Genomic DNA, 23,025 nt, shown 5'->3' on the forward strand with positions numbered 1-23,025 from the left:
GAGTATAATCTATAAAAATATTCAATCACTATGCTGTATACCTGAAACTAATATAATATTGCAAATCAACTATACTTCAATAAAAAAAAATTTAAACAGAAGTGAGGCAAGAAGGGCAGGGAGCGAACTTTATTTTTCCTCCTAAATTCTCTCATCCTAACTCGCGTTCTTTTCCCCAAAGCCTTGAGGGTAGCAACTCAGCCTCCAAATTAGAAACCTTCATTGCATTTCACCCTCAACATAGTTACAGCACCTAGGAAATGGTGAAGCTAAATATTACCATTTAAATACAGGGTCTCTGCTTTATGTTCCAGTAACTAAACGGTCTATTTCAGGTATTCACCCATTCACAGCCACTTTCAGGCTAAAGGTAGTATTAAAGATGTCAACTTCCTGTTAGATAGAAACTGCTTAAGACTTCAATGGCAGACCTTTGCTTTTCTTTTTCTTTTGTTTGATGTTGCAGTATCAATTTTCAAACATTTCAAAAAACACAAAACAAACTCTGAGAAGAGTTTCAGCCTGTACACCTGGACACAGCAGCAGGTAGCCCTTTACAACCCATTGGCCTCAAGAGGCCTACAAGCTGGAACTGAGATTGGTTTATGTAATTGGTCAAGGTTGTTTCAAGACCACATACAAATTCATAGTGAAACTGGGATCCAAATGTAGCTGCCCTGACTAGCAAGTCTGTAAACCTCAACCAACCAACGCATCTATAATGTTTGCAAGTGTTTAGGAGGTAGGATTTTAAGTTACAAAGAAATAAGCGACTAATAACCAATTATCATCTCCATAGGAGAACACAGTTACTGGTCCCTAGAAGATATTTTTATCATAATTCAAGATTTAGGAAATAGCCCATTCAATCTCACACCATGCAATTTTCAGCATTAAAAAACAGGTGGGCTATACATATATGAAAGGGTTTTGAGAGTCCAAACACAACATGTTACATCTATATTCATACTACTATCCTTCTTTCTAAACTACAACCATTCTTTCTAAAATGTTAAAATGAATATTACAGACCAATCACTCAGCATTCCCCCTACCCCATTTCCCATTTGTACTTGAGTCCACCTACTAGTCTCAACATAAATAGTCATAAAACCAGAAGACTTAATTCTTACAAACACCCACACTTCAGTACTAAAATAACACTGCCTCCTACATTTCACAGTGCTACAAAATGCTCATTTACTGCTGTTTCCAAGGATCACTCACAAGAGCCTGCTGGGGCTAAAGAAATAATAAATTAAGGAAAGCAGAGTACTTTAAGTTATAACTCTTCATGCTCACATAATATAAAACAAAACATTAAAAATATTTATTCAGAAAAAGGTATTTCTAAATTGTATTATTTTGTCTGAATAGTGGAGAAATGTCACCTGAAGAGGCATGGAGGAAGAGAAACACTCAGTATTTATAAATATAGAAAATAACTAAAATAATTGAAGAAAGCCAAGTGAATTGAAAAGATCATACTCATTAAATTTTTAACCATAATAAATTAATAGTTTAATAGTATTTTAATTAGTATTACCATTCATGAATGACCATATGCGTTTTTATTCCTCCTTTTTTGGTACTTAGACCAATATTTCCAAGTTACTTATAAAAAATGCTCCTTGGGATTAAAGAGAGGCTGCACTTATTAGGGGTACCCAAGTAATAATATTTAAATGAGGTTTCTTATTCATTTTGTACTTAATGCTATAATTATTTTCATAAAACATATTCTATCAAGACAGAAGAATATTCTGCCTAGATTCTATATTTGAGCCTATTGAGCGGGGCCTTCGTCGAATGTAGAGGATGTAAATTATAGTGATTGCTGGACTCAATGGCCACACACCTCTAGTTATACCTTAAAGCACAGTAGAGGCATCTAGTATAAGCTGAACCAATTCATTTCTCTCTCCTGGGAATTTAAAACTAGAACAGAGAAATGCAGTGATTCTAAGTTTTGGAGTAGAATGACATTTATGTCAGTGTTCTAGGGCTAAGTTTTCATAAGCCTCAAACAAAAAAATTAGCACCATTTCTACAATATAGATTCACCATAGGGGGATATGACTCTCTCAAAGTCTGACGTAAAATATTTAAAAAAATACAAAATGGGAAAAACACACTAAAAAATTAAATAGTAAAACTTTAAACACTGTTTTATCTAAAATAGAATTATATTGGTATGAATCAAAATTATGTAATTTTAAATAGAATTAAACTTATACATTATAGACAGTATTTTTTGATACTGTTAAGATTTTCTTATACTTACTAAGGACCTATAATGCTAATGCTATTTTCAAACTTACTTAAAAAATGTTAGAATATCTTAAATTCTCCATGGTGTCTCTGCTGATCCTGATTAAAAGGTTATTCAACATAGAGACCATATCAGTATGTCACAAGAAAATCAGGTCCCTGTACAGTACACTGTTACTTCATATATTAGACAAATAGCACACAATAGTTTATTTACAATTTTTTCTTTAAAAAATAATTTTATCAAAAAAGGTATGTTTTCGGTCATGTATATTTTCTTTTTTTTTTAACATCTTTATTGGAATATAATTGCTTTACAATGGTGTGTTAGTTTCTGCTTTATGGTCATGTATATTTTCAAGTCAGCGTTTTTCCTAGACTCATGTAGGATATTTTTATCAATTATTTGGGCATGTTGTATCCTCTACAATGAGGCTTATTATGCAACAAGTAGAATTACATTTATCTACCTGTAAAATGCCTGATCCAATACTGTTCCTCTATACCCTCCACCATGCCAATGTATAGATGATATATGATAACTTGCCACTTAAGGGCAAAATTCATGTTTTATTTATTTTAGGGGCCCCAATGACCAGCATAATTCCTGGGACATAGCAATATTTCACTAATATTCACAGAATTGAACGGAAATTGTGACTTGGAAATCTTTTAAATATCAAATATGCTTAGATATTTATATATTAAGAACATTTACTTAGTGATGCCTGTTATCTTTAATGACTATTAATTCCCAAAACTGAGGACATGAGGTATCACAAAAGATATCAAGGCAATTACCCAGAAGCTGGTTGGTCATTGCTTACTTTTTTTTTTTTTTATTGTTTTGGGAGATGGAAATAGATAGCACAATGGTGTTGACCATCCACCCAGTCTGACTCTAGCCATCATCTCACTTCTACTGCCATGACCATAAAATGTGGTATTCTCCAGATGGCTTAAAATCATTGAAATAATTGCTGATTATGTGCTGACTCTGTATGTCTTACCAACATACAAACATATTTATAAAATATGTATCCAGAGACATATATGATTGGAAGATAAAATAAATCAAATTTTAATCAGGACAAGCTGTCTTTCAAGTAGCTCTATTGAACACAGAATAGACTCTTCAAAAATCAATGAGCTACAATAACTGCAAACCACCTAGTGCAGTGTCTACCACACAGTAGATGGTCACCAAATATTTACTGAATGGAAAGACTGAATAAATATATAAGTTAATGATCAGAAAGTAGAATAAAGCTCCATGTTATAGAAATAACTTTTCTCTATATGGAGTTTTGCTAAAAAAAAAAAAAAAAAAAAAAACGGTAGTGAACAGCAATGTGCAATAACTAAAAGGAATTAATTCAAGAATTTGGTCATTTTCACAGAGGTATTTGATTTATTTGCAATAAATTTTGTTTTTATTTTTAATTTTTGTTTTATTTTTGCGGTACGTGGGCCTCTTACTGTTGTGGCCTCTCCCGTTGCGGAGCACAGGGTCCGGACGCGCAGGCTCAGCGGCCATGGCTCACGGGCCCAGCCACTCCGCGGCATGTGGGATCTTCCTGGACCTGGCACGAACTCGTGTCCCCTGCATCGTCAGGCGGACTCTCAACCACTGCGCCACCAGGGAAGCCCTTTGTTTTTATTTTTAAATTACAACACTACAGGGAATTCCCTGGCGGTCCAGTGGTTAGGACTCCGCACTTTCACTGCCGAGGGAGTGAGTTCAATCCCTGGTCCGGGGACTAAGATCCCACAAGCTGCGCAGCATGGCCAAAAAAAATACAAAAAATATTGTAAAAAGTAGTAATATTAGTGAAACCTAGCCTCTCTAAAATATAATATCAAGTATGCAAGTAATGCTGAATTCTAAAATGTTCGAACACTAAAATATGCTGATCATGTTCAGACACATATTTGTAGCTTTGAATGTCAAAGTTCCAAATCCTGACACTGTTATAGATACCACATAATGAATACAGTTTATAGTGTACATGATTATCTTTATGTTTTTCCTAAAGTTGCTGGACTTTAAACTAGCATAAAGAGATAAAGGTAGTAATCATATAATGTACAACTGAAAATTTTGCTTATGCTTAGTAAGAATTTACAATAATGGCTTTATCATTAGCAGATTAAGTAAAAGCAAGTTATTTCTTTAAGAAATCTAATAGCACACAGTTTAACATGTATGTTAAATTTGAGGAATATAACATTGAAAAAAAGTAATCTGTTTTGGAAAGGTGCTGCATTGTTGCAACTTATTTCTCCCCAAAAGAAGCAATTCAATGGAAGGTAGTTGTGAACATAGAGTGACACAAGGTTTTTGATAGAAATTATCTTTACTGAAAATTAGACAGGGAGAAATATCTATTTATGCTTGGTAAGTTGTGCTGGTTACCTTCTGCTTATCATTCCAGATCCATTATCTTCCCTGCTATTTTCCCTGGGAGACTAAACTACCTAGGATTCCTTGACCTATGGTTTCCATTTGGGCTCAGCCCATGGAAGTCATTGATAAGAGATCAAAAGGTAAGAGGAAAAAGAAGTCAATTTACATATTTCCACACAACCTTCTTCCTAACCAGTCTCAGCTTCTAACCAGAAGTCTTCTTCCAAAACTTAGCTTTAGTTCCTTCTGTCACCCTTTCAGAGGCAAGGATGGTTTCCCACTGCAGCTAGCTCCTGGATGCTGCATCATCTTGACATGTTTCCTTAATTATGCCTGTACACCTGTAAATAGTGTGTTCATACTTCATTAACTCGAGTGTATCATTTATTTCCTAATGGGAACCTGATTCCTACTCATTTAATATGGATGCATTTGCTAGCAAATCTGTTATTACAATAAAAATGAAATTATTAAAATATGAGATGTGTTCAGGAGATCATTGAGATGGCAACTTTGGAGTAAAGACCGAAAAGAAGTGATACTTTCCACAAGAAATGTAAAAAACAATAAAAATCCAAAAAGCAATAAAATGAAGTCCTTATCAGAATGGTATAGCATGAAGTGAATTAGGCTTGTCTTAAGAAAACTTGGGTCTCATCATCATTTTGTCACTTACTACTCAAGTCATTCAAATTTGCAAACCTCGGTTTCTTCATATACAAAATGGGAATACCGACCATACAGGGTTATTGTGAATCACAATGAGAAAAGGTAACCATGTTGAAGTTATTTAAAAATTATAGAGTATGGAGTAAGTTGCCATCACTTATTTCACGTCTTTAGTGTAACCTATACATGATTTATTTATTTATTTTTTTAAGAAAGCAGAAAGAAGGGTAATATTGACCACTTTAACACCTCCTTTACTGAGTTAATCTTTACTATTTTAAAGACTGTCACATTGATTGAAACTAGTTGTGGAGAAAGAAACTGTCAGGTGGCACTGGCTGGCATGAAGCCAAGAGAACTTGTACCTCCATTTCAGGTTCATCTCATTTTTCTTCTCTTTATCACTGCGTGTCCTAGGACACGTTATTCATGTTGCTCCTCTCCCATCATCCCCAGTATTAATGTAAAATTATCAGCAGAATAATTGGATAATTAACACCAGCATTTTTTTGTTTTTTTTTTTTTGGCTATGCCCTTAATAAAATTTTATTTTTGTTCCTTCAGGAATAAAATTTCCTTCAAGAAATTCTTGAAAATCTTTGAAGCATAATGCAAAAAAGCAAAAGTACTATAAAGTAGTAGCATCACAAAACGTTACGTATTTTACATTTTTATACAAAAACATATACAAGCACACAGAGATACGTCTGTTAAATGCATATACTATGCACTCCTGGAGATGTTTGTACAAAGTATTTTCTGTCAATAATAGGAAGGAATTGAAGTGTTCTTTCCTGAGCATTAAGTGATCAGATTGTACTACTTCAATTGTTTTTTCCCACACCGGCAGAGAAACAAACACAATGACCTAATTGATTTTTTTAAAACTTCTATTGCCAAAAACAAAAAAAAAACTTCTATTGCCAAATACCACACAGCATTCATGTGGTGTTTCAGTGAACTCGACTCCCTACTCTCCCTGTCTCCCTATACCCACTCTATCCCAAGTGCTTACCTACTAGTTATAACAAGATACGGTAAAATCTGTGTAAAAAGAAAGAGAAGAGGGCCATAACAAGTGGCTACATTTGCTCTAGGTCCCTCTGACCCATAAGAACCTGTAAATCTTCCTCTTGATTTTTATTTTCTTTTTAGATTTGCAGTTTCTTAAGTGTTATAGAAGAAGTCTTCATACAAAAACTATGCAGAAATGAAATGGAGTTGTAATTGAATATCTACTTCATAGGTTAATGATTTCTGGTTTTCAGGTGCAAACAACAAATAGATAGAGAAATTGTTAAAAATGCAATTCTGATCCAAAGACTAGAACATCTGATTTGGTGGGATATTGATGAGCCCCTTTCATTTCTCTGCCAGTTGGTGTCAGAAGCAGAATTAGAAGTCAGATCTGACTCCCTGTCTCCTAGGCTACAATGTCGCCATTAAATCTGTGAAATTTAAACAGTAAAATTTCATTTATTGAATATTTGATACATTTTAATGATGACTTGGGGTTTTCTCCGTTGGAAAATGCATATTCTACAGCCAAGGCTGGAATTGGACGTGGTCTATTTTGGCATCTAAAGAGTGAGTCATCATCTAGAACTGTGCTTTCCAAAACAGTAACCACACATGGCTTTTGAGTACTTGAAATATGGACAGCGTGACTAAAAAAACAAATTTTTAATTATTTTAAAATAACTTAAGTATCCACACATGACTGCTGACTACAGAACTGTTTTGCAGATATAGAACATTGCCATCATCACAGAAAGTTCTGTTGGGCAGTGCTGACTATAATGTATCCCTCTGTCTTACTGTATATACACCTTCAACAGTTTGAAAATAACTGATGCTCTTTAACTAAAAGGCAGTTGCCAAGATCAAAGGCAGAGGCCACTTGGGTTATATTTAAAGTGACCTGGTGCCCGGACACCTTTGTTCTCAGGGGCATTCTAGTTAAAACTAACATAGGCCAACCTGGATTCCAATCCCTTCATTACCAGTCATTCGCTGAACATCTGTGGACAAATTTTCCTTGAGTGTTTGACTCTCAATTTCTCCAGTTGTAAATGGAGAAAGCTACTGATCACATTAGATATGCTCAAGGTAGCAAAAGCCTGAATTCACTGCCCTCCTCTTTATTTCACCTGAATAAAAAATATTACAATATTAGCTTCACTTTAGCCAATTACCCCCAGACACCTATCTCCCTTGTGAAGAAATTCCTGAATATTCACATTTAACCTCCTTGAGAGAAACTCCTAAGAAAAGGGGTTCCGCTTAAGTCTCCTTTAGCTGATCATCAACTGCCTACTCACAGCATGCTTTTCTTTTGTTCCAAGTAAACAACAAAGGCTTTTCCAGTTCTAGTTGAACCAATGGGCCACCATCCTGAGATACTTGTTCAGCTCTTACAGCCAGAACCCTCAGAGACCTGGGTCTCCAGAGAGCATGAAAGGCTACTCAGAATGCCTTTTGGGACTCCTAGTGGCAACAGTAATATCAATGAGAAGCACCTGTTTTGTTGTTCTGGCTAGCTCGCTCCCTCCTTCCCTCCCTCCCGCCTTCCTTCCTTCTCATTACTCTATGTCGGTACAAAAATTAAAGTTCAGGGGTACAGAGCTCTGGTGAGAACTGACTTGCTAAACCCAAAGCTTCTCAACCTCGGCTGTATTTTACAATCATCTGAGATGCAATTAAAACACTGTGATACTGCATATGCCTGAAAGATTCTGTTTGGAAAGCTCCTGAGATCAACTGGCAACACAATGTGAGATAGAAATAAGAACAGAGCTATGGATAAAGCTGTTAACAGTAGCAGCCACCTGTAGAAGCTGGTGCAATCAATGACACAGACAACACTTTCATTTTCTCTATTGTTCTCCTGAGCAGTTGGCAACTTGCACAACACATAAGAGTTACTCTAGTGATGTTAACTCACACTTAGTTTCTGCACTTAGGCTCTGGCACAATTTAGCACATTTGTTTGCTCGAGATAAGCCTTAAGATTGAGGAGGGCTAGGCAGGTAAATGCAGACAAAAATACAGTATGGGGAAAATTGTGATATGAAATCCTTAAAATAAAATACTAGATTTGTAAAGAATTTGTTTCGAGAAAGCCCCTCTTTTCTGAAGGATAATCATGGTGAGAAAAACCCATCATGTTATATCTGGGATATTTAGCAATCTCCCTGTATCTTTACACTGCTACAAAATACTAGATACATCTGATCATATGAATTGTTGAAGCATGCATTTGCTTTATTTCATTTTTTCTTTCCTTATTGCCTTAACAGGTTAGAGTTATGCTGTAAAAAGCTAGTCTGTGTGTGTGTGTGTTTGTGTGTGTATAGTATAACAGGTTTCTATTTTTGATATTAGACTTTTTCTAATTCTATTGTGGTTCTAATAATCAGTTGCAACAGAATAACGAAAAGCATTGAATAAAGAAACCTTTCATAAATGGCAAACTAACATGTTTGTTCCTTCACAAGTCCCTGGTTTGGTTCCTTGTCATGTAGTGGAAGGGATCCTTGACAGTGATGTCCCTCAAATGCAAGGGTTTGAAAATAAAAGCTTTTTTTTTAAAGATTTCATATCACGATTTTCCCATACTGTCTTTTCGTCTGCATTTACCTGCCTAGCCCTCCTCAGTCCTAAGGCTTATCTCGAGCAAACAAACGTGCTAAATTGTGCCAGAGTCTAAGTGCAGAGGCTTAGCGTGAGTTAGCATGACTAGAGTAACCCGTACGTGTTGTGCAAGTGACAACTGCTCAGGAGAACAATAGAGAAAACGAAAGGGTTGTCTGTGTCACTGATTGCACCAGCTTCTACAGGTGGCTGCTACTGTTAACAGCTTTATCCATAGCTCTGTTCTTATTTCTGTCTCACATTATGCTCCCAGTTGTTCTCAGGAGCTTTCCAAACAGAATCTTTCAGGCATATGCAGTATCACAGTGTTTTAATTGCATCTTAAATGATTGTAAAATACAGCTGAGGTTGAGAAGCTTTGGGTTTAGCAAGTCAGTTCTCACCAGAGCTCTGTATCCCTGAGCTTTAATTTTTGTACCGACATAGAGGAATGAGAAGGAAGGAAGGAAGCGAAGGAGGGAGGGAGGGAGGGAGGGAGGGAGCTAGCCAGAACAACAAATGCTAGCATTCCTAACCCTCTGTCATAATTAAGTTTATGTGTCAACTAATTAGGCCACAGAATTAAGACCATGCTGAATAGCTATTATACAGATATTTATATCCTATATAATTTAAACTTACCTAAAGCAACAGCTCCGTATTTTCACTACAGTTTATGAACTCATTTTCTCCCAATGTTTATAACAATGGATGACGGCTTAGAAATTCAGTATACATTTTTAGTTGTTTGCTTGAATTATATAACATAAATTGCCTTAGTTCTCTAAAAATGTTTAATCAAAATCTATCATCCAATTAGAAAGCCCAGTTAATCACTGAAGTCCAACTCAACTTGTAAATACAGCTTCTTACTTAATTTCAGTTTATTTTGGAAACATGGAGTAACTTAAACTTATTATTGGAATCATTTCTGTAAGTCTTACTTTCAAACTGAATTCATGAGAAAGCACAGAACTTTCCAAAATCATAAAGTGTCTTCTAAATAGTTTAACTAAGAGTAATAAAAATAATATATCCTATTGCCAGGAGTGAGGGAAAAAATATTCAATCTATACGAAAGGCATCTACAAGAAAACAAAATCATGTGATATCTTGAGAGAAGATAATTGTTAAGAGAAGGCATAAAACTATTTTTGAAACAGAATTAGAACTGTTTATTTTATTAAAAAGTTGACACAGGTTATCTTCAGTGTTTATGACTTACAAACTAAAGTATTTAATATTTAACATGTTTAAGTACAAGCAGCAGCAGTTTGGTAATCAAAAGGAATAATTTGAATCATCTCAGAAAAATAAATTCATTATAATTAGGATATTTTAGAATATGATTAAAACATTTAAAAGAAAATGTATTCACCTTTCTTGTCATCAAAGTACAGAGTCTGTTGAGCTGGATTTGACCACTGGAGGGAGGTGTTATCATTTTGATCAACCCTGCAGGTCAAAATTGCAGTTCCACCTTCAACAACTGTTACGTTCTGTGTGAGAGGAAACTGTCCTTGGCTGCCTAAAAGGGGATTAAAGAAAAGGTTGATTAAAAGAAAGTTCTAAAATGATTAACTTCCCAAGAGCTATATGGACTTAACTCCTCATTCCAAGTAAAATTTAAAACAACCAAACAACAGCAAAACTATATATTACAAAAAGGCAAAACATAATTGAAAACCCTTAATCAGAAGATGACAATTTGACATACCATTAGGATTCCTTTATATTCCCTCACATGCTCCAGAAAAGCTTCTTCTCCTCCTAGGCACACATGAAGATTTATATTTAAATAGTAACATGATTATCATTAATTTCCCTTGGCCTTGCATTAATTATATGGGGCTGGACCTGGTTATCTTTGAAGATAATAATTTTGGATGAATTGAACTCTTTAAAAGCAGCAGAAGAAACAGGTAAAATAGTTTCCTTGTAGCTTTTATAATCCTGAATAAAGCCTAGAAAATATGAATACTAGAACTTTAGATTCATTTTCTGATAGAAGAAATAAAAAAAGAATCCTATTTCACCAGGGTTTCTTGTAGACGTAGCTGTTTTGAGAAATACAAAATGTGCTGGAGAAAACAATGTAAGTATTCTTCAAAAAGCGTTCATCTTATAGAATATCCATCAAAATCTTAAAGTGATTACTCTAGCCCAGGAGATAGAGACAATATTCTTTTTTGTTCCTTTCTGTAGTTTCCTGATGTTTTTTCCAATGCATATATATTTCTTTTATAAATCAAGGAAAAATGTATCTATAAATGACCATTGTCAATTTGGATATCATTAGAATGTAATCAATTCTATCTTCCTAAGTGTTATACTAATTTATTAAAGTAATTCATGTAATAACATTACTTAGTAAAAGCACTTCTAAAGTTAAAACAAAATTCTTGCACACAGCAACATAATATGTAAATTTCACTGCAGCAAGATGATCTGGAGATGAACTCTGCAAAGTCTGATAACAATTATCAACATGGGTAAAAAAAATGACTTTCTAAAGCCAGGTTAAAATACTATTATGGGAGCAAGGTAGTTTATTAAGTCAAGGATAATTTACATATGCAAGAACATTATGATAACTTAATCACACCCATGAAATATATTTTCCTTTTCTTCTTTAGTTTTGTAATGATTCTGTCATTACTACAAGCACCACCTGAGGTTATGCTGGAGCTATTGGCATAAAGAATCTTATTACCAAAAAGCCCGTTGATTGGCACCATAAGAGAGAGAAGAGCCTGAAGGGGAAAATTTCTTTCCAGACCTAAATGACACAAGCACAGAGGTTCATGACCACGTTATATAATTAAGCCTATCAAGTATAAAAATCTGCTATCAGTAGCTTTGTCTCCTCAGTGCCAACCTCTTAGAGTCACTATGGCAACTCCCCAGGATATCTCCCTGTAATCTTTAGGGTGGAGTTTTTAAATTGAGGTTAGGCAATGTCTGGAATAAACTCTTTGATAGTTGACTTCAAAGTCAACGGGAGCCAGAATGGGATGTGTTTTGCCTTCAGCTCAGAGGTGACCTCTAGCAGGGAAACATGGAGAACTATCAATCTTGTGAAGTGAGGTGAGGTGAAAAACCACATCAGAGAAAACATGAGCTAAAACAGAAGGAAGGAGTAATTACCAAAGATATCAGATTAGCAGCTCATAAATATGAAGCTCAGAATGTTTTTAAGATACTTTGCTTAGGTGCCCAGTTATTGACATAATGCATAAACTGAGCAATCTAGGAGAGGAGGGGATCCTTTAAGTAATAAAAAGCACATAACTGCTAATAAATACACATAGTTCATCCCAGATGACAATTTGACTATCAACTGGTACATAAATAATACTGTCTGCTTCTTTAAAGTGGAAAAAGAGCAGTGATGCTTGCAACAATTTCATCCACTACATTTACAAAATAATTTTCAAAACATCCCCATAAGAAAATATTATCCTTCTCATTTCACAGATGGGTAAACTGACACTGGGTGGTTAAGTGATTTTTCCATGGTGAAACAGAGTCAATGAACCAGTTGGAGTTTGTTCTGAAATTTCAACATTTTATTCTTATTTTTCCACAAAGGCTGCTGGGTCATATCACTACTTGTTTAAATGTGAATTAGACAACAATGAAAGGAAAAAAAAAATGTAATCTTTTAAAAATGAAACTTTGAATTCATACCTAGCTGAACTATGTCCTCATAAATTTCAATTATAACATTAAAATCAAATAAGGGAAGATATCAATGTTAACTGCCCTTAAATATCTTATCTATTTAGAACTTACATTTGATAATTATTTCTGTCTTTCCTTATTGGCCTATAGAAGAAACTAAAATTTGTTAGGGTGTTCTACATTCCAGGGACTCTGCAGACACTAGCACACCTAGACTTTGTCCTTCCAGGTAGGCGATTAGGACAGCTTCCCTCCATCTTCTCCCCACATGGATTCTGACTTCAGTTCCCTGGGACCTTGCAGCCTAAAATCCCTGCAGTCAATTAATTTAGTTTTTCCCAATAAAGAGCAAACTCATATGGAGAATTTACTAATCCTGAATACCCTTACGATATGTAGTTTCCAAAATCAATTCAAAATCCAGTGTTGTAGGCAGTCAAACTTCTTCTCAAAGCTTTGAACTGCCTTTTATTTCTGGTTTTAACCTGGAGACAGCATCAAATTAGCTTCTACTTTTCTCTTTTAACTCCTCCTGGCTCAAAGTTGACAGGTTGTCATTTAATTCAATCTCAGAGAGTCTTTCTAAAGACATTACTAATTTTTCCAATTAGAAAAATTAGTAGGTTACAAAGTTAAGGATTCATCCTCAATGTATTGATCAAAAAAGTATTTTGGGGGCCCTACTACATGCCTTGCCTTGTATGAATCAACATCTGAAAGATGCAAAGAGGAAGAGAAACTTGCTAAGGAGCTTCTGCAAAATAATCAAAAACTAGTATAGAGTATGATGGCAAGGGAGAAGGCAGTCTAGGTGTAGTATAGTACTCATCTTGTTTACCATCAACAAGAATTTCTAAAATTCACTGATCATATCATTGAGGCTAATTTTATTTTATTTCATTTGGAGGTTCTTGGTCTTTTAATTAAAAAGAATTTTTTTTAGTTTTTTAACATCTTTATTGGAGTATAATTGCTTAACAATGGTGTGTTGGTTTCTGCTTTATAACAAAGTGAATCAGCTGTACATATACATATATCCCCATATCTCCTCCCTCTTGTGTCTCCCTCCCACCCTCCCTAACCCACCCCTCTAGGTGGTCACAAAGCACCGAGCTGATCTCCCTGTGCTATGTGGCTGCCTCCCACTAGCTATCTATTTTACATTTGGTAGTGTGTATATGTCCATGCCACTCTTTCACTTCTTCCCAGCTTAAACTTCCCCGTCCCCATGTCCTCAAGTCCATTCTCTATGACTGTGTCTTTATATCTGTCCTGCCTCTAGGTTTTTCAGAACCTTTTTTTTTTTAATTCCATATATATGTGTTAGCATATGGTATTTGTTTTTCTCTTTCTGACTTACTTCATTCTATATGACAGACTCTAGGTCCATCCACCTCACTATAACTCAATTTCATTTCTTTTTATGGCTGAGTAATATTCCATTGTATACATGTGCCATATCTTCTTTATCCATTCATCTGTTGATGGACACTTAGGTTGTTTCCATGTCCTGGCTATTGTAAATAGAGCTGCAATGAACATTGTGGTGCATGACTCTTTTTGAATGATGGTTTTCTGAGGGTACATGCAGAGTAGTGGGATTGCTGGGTCATATGGTAGTTCTCTTTTTAGTTTTTTAAGGAACCTCCATACTGTTCTCCATAGTGGCTGTATCAATTTACATTCCCACCAACAGTGCAAGAGGGTTCCTTTTTCTCCACACCCTCTCCAGAATTTACTGTTTCTAGATTTTTTTGATGATGGCCATTCTGACTGGTGTGAGGTGATACCTCACTGTAGTTCTGATTTGCATTTCTCTAATGATTAGTGATGCTGAGCATCCTTTCATGTGTTTGTTGGCAATCTGTATATCTTCTTTGGAGAAATGTCTATTTAGGTCTTCTGCCCATTTTTGGATTGGGTGGCTTGTTTTTTTTTGATATTGAGCTGCATGAGCTGCTTATAAATTTTGGAGATTAATCCTTTGTCAGTTGCTTCATTTGCAAATATTTTACCCATTCTGAGGGTTGTCTTTTCATTTTGTTTATGGTTTCCTTTCCTGTGTAAAAGCTTTTAAGTTTCATTAGGTCTCATTTGTTTATTTTTGTTTTTATTTCCACTTGTCTAGAAGGTGGATCAAAAAGGATCTTGCTGTGATTTATGTTACAGAGTGTTCTTCCTATGTTCTCCTCTAAGAGTTTTCTAGTGTCTGGCCTTACATTTTGGTCTTTAAGCCATTTTGAGTTTATTTTTGTGTATGGTGTTAGGGAGTGTTCTAATTTCATTGTTTTACATGTAGCTGTCCAGTTTTCCCAGCACCACTTATTGAAGAGGCTGCCTTTTCTCCATTGTATATTCTTGCCTGCTTTATCAAAAATAAGGTGACCATATGTGCATGGGTTTATCTCTGGGCTTTCTATCCTGTTCCATTGATCTATATTTCTGTTTTTCTGCCAGTACCATACTGTCTTGATTACTGTAGCTTTGTAGTATATTCTGAAGTCTGGAAGCCTGATTCCTCCAGCTCCTTTTTTCGTTCTCAAGATTACTTTGGCTATCCGGGGTCTTTTGTGTTTCCATACAAACTGTGAAATTTTTTGTTCTTGTTCTGTGAAAAATGCCATTGGTAGCTTGATAGGGATTGCATTGAATCTGTAGGTTGCTTTGGGTAGTATAGTCATTTTCACAATGTTGATTCTTCCAATCCAAGAACATGGTATACCTCTCCCTCTGTATCATCTTTAGTTTCTTTCATCAGTGTCTTATATTTTTCTGCATACAGGTCTTTTGTCCCCTTAGGTAGGTTTATTCCTAGGTATTTTATTCTTTTTGTTGCAATTTTAAAAAGATCCTTCTTCTAGCTAAGCTCACCACCATCCCTGGTTTCAGAGGAGTCATTTGTTTTCAAACAAGTTTATGATGAGACTTAAAGGAAACACAACTTCCAATTTGGAACTGTAGAAGCTGGCTATTTTTCCAGGCAACCTATGGCCATCATTTTCCTCCTCCTTTCCTTGTATTTATTTCTTTTATTTTTTGCATAAATATCAATCCCCCTTACTTGTTTCTAAGCTAATTAAGGGTCAGGTAACTAGGGCATCTTACTTACCTTAGAATCATCTACATAGCTTAACATTCTGTACTGTGATTAGAGCACTAGGCACTCACTGTACAAAATGAAAGCATCCCTTGGAGCAATTGCCGGCATTTGTAGGGGAATTTGTGACAATAGGATGATTACAGTAACTCAAGTCTGCTGCATTTGTTCATGGTCAAAATGGAGGAGCAGAAGGAGAGACTAATTCCTCAATGAGAAAAAAAAATATGGAAAAATTAAATAATATAAGCCTTATCAGTATCATGTCTTAAAACATTTTTTGTAAAGTTCTGCTTAAAAATCTTAAGAGCTGTACATAAGATATAACAGATGGTGATCTAGAACAGACATATCAAATACCATTGTCAGCTCCCAAAATGGGACACAAAAAGACAGACTGTGATAAATTTATGCTCCACAAGGGGAAAAAAAACATAGAAAACACTAACTTATTTTGAATATTAAGTATAATAATATATACTATATACCAAATATAATACTGAAGCTCTCTTAGGTGGATAGACCTCTGAGATGGAAAATATTTTATCTTCCATTCCTGCTCCAATTTCCCTTGCATCAACATCCATTTTAATAGTGCCCTTCTGTGTTATCTCCTCCCTCAACCATCACTAAGCCAGCAGTAAATATATGAAAAATACAGCAAATCTTCACTGAGTATTCAAAGTGCATTTCCATTATCAATGATTTAATCTTCATGCCAACCTTGTCATCATCTCAATCTTGAAGACAGGGAACTGATAAACATTCAACAATGTGCCCAGAGTCACATGGCTAGAAAGTGTGGCAGCCAGGTACTCAACTTTTGTCCTCAGTCTTCAAACCTCACATGTGTAACCACAGAGTCACTTTGAAAATAAAGTGAGCTTAATTCTGACTCAGTGGCTGTTATAAAAGAAACATATAGTTTGGAGTCAAACATTTCTAAGATGCATTTAGACCATTTATATCTATTTTTAAATAAGCGAAGGAATATTTGAAATTCAAGTAAAAACAGTGATATGCTAGAGCCAACTGACACCAGCTCAACTGGTGAGAGAGTCAACTGACTGCAGGTCTTCTCCCTTTATGCTCAGTGATGACATAACTTGGTAGCTTGAAACTGACCACACTCGGAGTATTTTCACCATGGTAACTGGCTTACAACGCAAGTCAATGTTTTCCTACAGACCCAGTGGTTAAACGTTTACAGAACACCACTGAAAAAGCCACTCTCAATGCTTTTTGAGGGGGCTGTTACATACATTTTTAGCATAAAGTTGTTTTGTTGTTGTTGTTATTGTTTTTTTCTGAAAAAACAATAAACTCTCTCCAATGCAGTATACTTCTGCTTTTGAAGTTCTTTTTCTTCTTATTGTCTCTTCTTTGTTTTCTTTCCTTTTTCCTCATATCACTTTCCAACAGTCTTTTTCCCCTCCCCCCCCAACCATTCTCCCAATAAAATAAGCTACCTTTTTCTCTGCTCCTGGACAGTAATCTTGAACTGCTAGGTTTTTTAAATTTTTTTTTTAAATTTTTATTTTATATTGGAGTGTAGTTGATTTACAATGTTGTGTTAATTTCAGGTGTACAGCGAAGTGATTTAGTTATACATATACATACATCTATTCTTTTTCAGATTCTTTTCCCATACAGGTTATTACAGAGAACTGAGTAGCGTTCCCTGCACTATGTAGTTAAGTCTCTGTTGATTATCTATTTTATATATAGTAGTGTGTATATGTTAATCCCAACCTCCTAATTTATCCCTCCCCACATTGAACTGCTAGTTTTTCTTAGGCTGCTGAGTTTACTCCTCTCTAACTAGCATCATTGGTTGAAAACCATTTAGGTCACTTTCAGTAATTATATGTAAATAATTTGCTAATTTACTGCTGTGAAAGACACTTTAATGAAGAATGATTGGTCAATATTTTGAAAAGATAGCTCTCCTGACCCTGCCTTTAAATAGTTGCCATTATTTCTTCAATATTTCCACCTGTCATACACTTAGGAAAATATTGGTTCAAACTTTGCTTTGTCTAGATTAGCAATTACCAAGTTCAAAGTCAAGTGAACTGAAACTTGACTCCTGTTGACCTCAGTTAAGAGTTGTCTTTCCCTCACACGTTTCTTGCATGCCTTCCTGTCTGACCACCAAGAACCTAGCACACTGTCACACAGAACACAAAGAGACAAATCCTAAGATTATGACCACCTCAACCTTGGTGGCAGGCCGTGATGTGCCATTAGCATAAAGAAGCAATAAGCATAACAGTGAAGAGAGATATTTGAAGCCAGCAGTATTGTTGAAAGAGAGCAGGCAGGTGAAGATGCATGCTTGAACACTGATCCCAAAGCATGGCCCTGCTGCCATAAATGGTTTTATTCAAGCCTTGCTATCTCCTGAACGGATGATGAGTGAAAGCAACGGCTTTCTCCATCTCTTTTCCTGTGCTAAAGATTAAATGTGGGGCACAACAGTGGATCAGTGCACACTGTGCATGAGTGCTTACTTACTAAGAGCAATAATCACCTGAGATATATCTAGACAGACAGGCAGAGGTTGAGGCTCTGCACATCTGAGAGGGAGTTAACAGTTAGTGATTTTTTCAGGGTAAATGATCAAATTTTGTGGGTTATTTGACAGCAATTGAGGACCTCATTATTTTTCCTTCCTGAAAATGAGCAAAACTTTCTCAAAGGAAGTACCAGATTTAAAAACAATGAATGGAAACAAGTAAGAACAAGATGTGAAGAGAATTTAAGATGCAGTTTTTCAATAAAAAAGTGTAAACTCCTCATGACATAAAAAATGCCACATATTTTGAACCTTCCTTTTGGAATATATTTATACATAACAGAAACTGTCAACTCAGTCTACAAAATTATTTAATTCAACAGAGGTATCGGCACCTGTATCAAATGGCATACATAATGTTTTGCTCTGTTTTAAATATTTTTGTGTTTGCTCAAGAACCCTATTATAAATGTAAAATACTGGTCTCATGTTAAGGTTCTCTTATTTTGGTTATAAAAAACCCAAATGCCAGATAGATTAGTAGATACAAAATAGGTTAAAGGTTCTTAAATATAAACCTCAACAAGAAATGAGAGAAATAGGTAACTCATTTTTAAATGAAATACAAAGATAGTCTATTATTATTTAGGGTTTTCCCTTCTACTATTCTCAGCTTTGTGCTTCTCTCTCTCTCTCTCTCTCTCTCTCTCTCTCTCATCTGTTCTATCATCTGGTTCGGGGCACTTACACAAAGAACCTGCATTTTAGAAAGTTCAAGATCATTCTTGTTGCTTAAATTAAAGTCTAAAAATATATCTAAATGCTCACACAGCATGCTATTACTTCCACTAAATTACTGAAGGCATTCTAAACAAATAACCTTCTAATGTGAAAGTTGTGGCTCAGTAGTTGTATGGACTGAAACACACATTGCATACTAAAGCCTATTGGTTTGAAAAGCACAAATGCCAATAATGGAGGCTTATAATTCTCAAGAGAACTACAATGCATGCTCTATCATGTGAGAATGGAAATTAGAGGAAAAATTAAGACTGATAACTAAGTGCAAAATATTTCCACCTTTGGAATGTCCCTCTGTTCTTTCAAACACTTAAAATTCTCCAGTCATTTTTTCCTTTTATTCCAACTTTTAGGTTTGTCTGAAAAACTTTAAGTATTCTGTTTTCCTAGGCTACCACATACAATTTATTTTTCTTTGATTCTACTCCATCCTCTCAGATTCAGCTCGCCTTATAGAGTATAACACCTGCTATCCACCTTCTGTGCCACCCCTCTGCCCAGCCACTATAGAACATGGCCATCAGTTTGGTGCTGCTTGCCAGTTTCCATAGAGACAGGAAGTGCTTTGGAGACCTGTGTTCCACTGCAACTGCCAGACCAATGCAGGGAAGAAACAAAGCTGGCGGGCTGTGGGTCTTGCAAGGCCAGGAAAGGTTGGAAGGACTTTTTCATCCTGATACCAAAGTGTAACAATGCCAAATTGGAAGCTTCAGCAGTTACAATCCTGTAGACTAGATCCTGTGTTCACTATGGCCATTGTGAGTGACCCATTCTGCTCCCAACTCCTGGAGCAGAAACTCTTGGGTACCCAAAGGCCAGTCCTAGTCCTTTGTTGGCTTCTGGTACATGACAAAAGGCTCTTTCAGATTTACAGTGACTCCTACAGCTCCTGACCAAAGAATCATAATTCTCCTGTAGAAATTTCACCTCTCTTTCTCTTTTCCAGAATATGATAACATTTTCCTGGACACACATAGCAGACTAGGGAATTTATGAGATAACGACTGGATTATTCCCAACTGACCTACACAGTAACTGTAAGTAGGTGATCCAGTTAACTACATAATATTATATCAAGACTAGTCACCATTTGCTGTGTCTATGATAGTATTTATAATTAGATTTATTTCTTGATTATCAGGATCAGGACTGGCCCTACAGAAATTTGCAATACAGGTGAAATGTAACATTTCATATGTGCCTTCCTTTGCATTTCAAAAATGTTTTTGTGTGACTGTATACCTCAGCCTTTTGTATTATAAATATTCCCAGCACATTCTTTTTACATAAAGTAGGTTTCTCTAATTTCTTCCATTAATTTTATATTGCAAAGCCATATTACAAAATGTGTTTTCTCTACATTACAAAATTCTAAGCTGCAGAGAATATTTATAAAATCCTGGGAAACATTGTTTTATGGCTGCTTTATGTTCTTTCTTAGTGATTATATTGCTTTATCATGTTTTAAAACATTATCTGATTAAGAAAATATTCCCAACATTTTTTTTAACCTGTATCTGTACAAATTCAGTTCTTTATATTCTTAGCTTGTTTTTCTGCTTATTACTCTGCCAAAATGCATAATAAACAAAAGTTGTTTACATACCATGGACCTAGTGAACTAGATTAAATATAAACCTACCTAGCTTTATGGCCAAAATAGATTTTTATTTTAAAAAAATAAAATATATTTTGTTTTCATTAATTTATCTATATTTAATTGATTCCCTAACATGTTTTTTCCCTCAAAAATTCAAACAATAATTTCTTGAATGAGCACATACAATTTTTCAAGGAAAAGTGAATTCGATGAATTGTTCATGTTTATATTCACAAGGATTCTTTTCTTCCTATACAAATAAGAGCTTCAAGTTTGTGATGTGGAAGAATAAAAAGCAAAGGAAATAATTTTAAAATGAAAAGGAAACTGTATGTCCTGCAAGGTAATATAAACAAATAATAGTGTTTTAAATTATTTCTATAACGTCGAAATAGGCTTACATGGTAATTATGATGTGTGCATTAAGCCATTTTATCTTTCCAGAATACTGTTTTCTGGGTGAATGAGCAAGACCTAGAACTGACTAGCTTTACTTGCTAACTGATAAACATTTGAGAGGCAGCCTTCCAGAGAAAAGAAATTTATGACCACAATCACAGTCTGGTTCACAGTGAAGCTCAATCACATAACTAAATTCTAAACTGAGATGTCAACCTGGAGGAAATATTCTGGAAAGGAACACACAGATGGCAGGACTCTTCTGAAGACAGGGTGAGGAATATAGTGCTGAGCATACAATAATCAATCTTCTGGAGACAAAAAAAAAAAAAAAAATGGACTGAGTGTGACATAACTGTTTAAAATTGAAATCCCTGGGAAAAATTTCAATCTGATACTAAAAAGGGGGAAATTAATGCACATATTCTTGTTTTATTCAGTAGGTCTTAGAAGGTTGATATATTTTAAAAAAGCAAAAATATTGAATTATAGTACAACTTAAAATATTTTATAATCTCAAGGAAAATTAAAATTCCTAGTAACATTTCTAAGAACAAGTTAAAAGGAATAAAAAGTTAGAAAATAAAGTATCATTAAATCTTAATTTCAAATATACAACTGTTTCAAATATACAAATATAACTAGCAAAATAAGGTAAAGATGGTGAGAAAAGTTACAAATTGAGAAAACATTAAGACTTCAATCTGGTTTTCATGCTAGTTTTCCTTAATTCAAATGAAAAAAAAATATACCAACTCTTAATTGTTGCTTAATATATTGTTGCTAGTTAATGATTTGACATATGCAGTAGATATATTTTGGTAACATCTTTCTTTTGGATTGTAACACATCTATGCATACAATGCAGGCATAAAATTATATTGACCATTTCAAGTTGCCTATATATTAATATTCTTTTCATGTATTATTCTCTGCAGAAAATTTAAATAACTGCATTGGTGTACTGAATAGAGATATTCACATAAAAGAGTGACACAGATGTCTGTTTGGATTATAACTCTTTGGATTATGGGATGTAATAAGGAATTTTGAGATGACATTGATGTAAGATACAGGTAAGAAAAAAACGTGATATCAAACACATGTCATTTAATCATGTATAATCAGTTCACGTTAGGCACATGAACTATAAATATTGTTAAACAGAAAAAAACACAGGCCCAAAATGTCATCACTTGTGCTGAAGCCCAGGATACCAAACCTAGATTTAATACCTAACCTAATTGCAGTTTTGATCTTCAGAAACGTAGCCTTAATCAACTAGTTTGAAATTTTCCAGTCAGCACCAATGAGGTAATCTGTCACGTTGGCCTCTCCATCCTGCCACTCCCCAAAAGAAGAAGAGGTGATCTGCAGGTTAAAAATCATGCAGTTGCCCTTGTCCCCAAAAGAAGATGGCCTAGCCTAAGAATAATCCTTTCATTAGTTTTGCTAATAGCTTTCTTGCCCCACCCTTCTTCCTATAAAAACTTTCTATTTTGTACTATCCCCTTAGAGTGTCATTCTTATTGATAGATGAGATGCTGCCCCATTCATGAATTGCCTAATAAAGCCAGTGAGATCTTCAAATTTACTCAAACATCGTTTACTAACATTATAAACATATACAATATTAATGCTTTCTGAAACCTATCTTTCCATTTGTAATGGATTTTGCCTATGAAAGATACTTCCATGACATTAATTTATTCAACAAATATATGTTTTGTGCCTAGAATGTGCTTCACATGGTAGCTGCTGGGGATACAACTGTGAACAAGGTAGAAATGATGTAAAGTTCTATCTTTAGAGCTTGCAGCCTAAAGATAGGCAGGAGAACAAGAAAACACAAACACATAAAGGGAAAAAGGTGTTGCTATTTCAGCTGAAAACCAAATAGGGAGAAAAAATCAGGCATTTAAAAAGTGATAGAGGATAAGAATGTT

General features: G+C 35.0%; 1 protein-coding gene across 1 annotated transcript in view; it reads right to left on the minus strand.

The window, feature by feature from the left end:
• Positions 1 to 10,483, minus strand: part of CADM2 (cell adhesion molecule 2) — a 240,398-nt gene extending 229,915 nt beyond the window's left edge. The window contains exon 1 of the mRNA XM_033855945.2: positions 10,359 to 10,483. The gene's annotated coding sequence lies outside the window, so the exon portion shown is untranslated. The remainder of the gene's footprint in view (positions 1 to 10,358) is intronic.
• Between the last annotated feature and the right edge of the window lie 12,542 nt (positions 10,484 to 23,025).

This window comes from Tursiops truncatus, chromosome 4 (genome assembly GCF_011762595.2).
Source record: "Tursiops truncatus isolate mTurTru1 chromosome 4, mTurTru1.mat.Y, whole genome shotgun sequence".
NCBI lineage: Eukaryota > Metazoa > Chordata > Mammalia > Artiodactyla > Delphinidae > Tursiops > Tursiops truncatus.